Raw genomic sequence first — 817 nt, forward strand, 5'->3', positions numbered from 1 at the left:
AGGCCGGGGCGGGCCGGGCGCCTCCCTCCATCCCTGAAAGGACAGATGGGCTCGGGGCGCCGCGGTCTCAGCCCCTCGGCTTCTGCAGCCTCGCCCTTAGCTGCTGTCTCAGGTGTTTGGCGTTTGCACCTGGATAGAAAGTTGATGCAGATTAAGGAGGGCGGGGCTGAGCACGACGCGTAAATTACTCTGCGGAAACCTGCCTTTTCCAAGACTTGGACAAATCTGCTCAGGGGAGGGGCAGGCGGAACGGGCTATTTCTGGGGTGCGCTGCGGGGTGATGGGACCCGGAGGTGGCGCTTCTGGCCCGGCTAGGACTGCCAGCTGCTTCTGGCTTGATGGGTGCGGAGGTCGGATCCCAGGCTGCACTCCTCTTCTCAGGCCGGGCCTGGCAGCTCCCTCCATCCCTGAAGGACAGACGGGCTCGGGGCGCCGCGGTCTCAGCCCCTCGGCTTCGGCAGCCTCGCCCTTAGCTGCTGTCTCAGGTGTTTGGCGTTTGCACCTGGATAGAAAGTTGATGCAGATTAAGGAGGGCGGGGCTGAGCACGACGCGTAAATTACTCTGCGGAAACCTGCCTTTTCCAAGACTTGGACAAATCTTCCCCATGGAGGGGTCCCGTGGGGGCTTGCGGGGAGCACAAAGGTGGCATGAAGGAAATCAAAAGAGAACCAGGCAGGATTCCAGGCAAGCTTTGCCTTCTCTCACCTCATGGTGGTTGTGCCCAACCGACAGTAGATGCAGCAGGTGAAGAGAATTAGCTGACTCGTGTGCTTATATGATTAACAGGCTGGAAGCTAGGAACAAATTGGATAGACG

At 59.6% G+C, this 817-nt stretch overlaps 1 protein-coding gene across 5 annotated transcripts in view; it reads left to right on the forward strand.

Moving 5' to 3' along the window:
- Positions 1 to 817, forward strand: part of KIAA0319L (KIAA0319 like) — a 119,056-nt gene that overhangs the window by 646 nt on the left and 117,593 nt on the right. The gene's annotated exons all lie outside the window — the stretch shown is intronic.

This window comes from Myotis davidii, unplaced genomic scaffold (genome assembly GCF_000327345.1).
Source record: "Myotis davidii unplaced genomic scaffold, ASM32734v1 scaffold88, whole genome shotgun sequence".
Taxonomy (NCBI): domain Eukaryota; kingdom Metazoa; phylum Chordata; class Mammalia; order Chiroptera; family Vespertilionidae; genus Myotis; species Myotis davidii.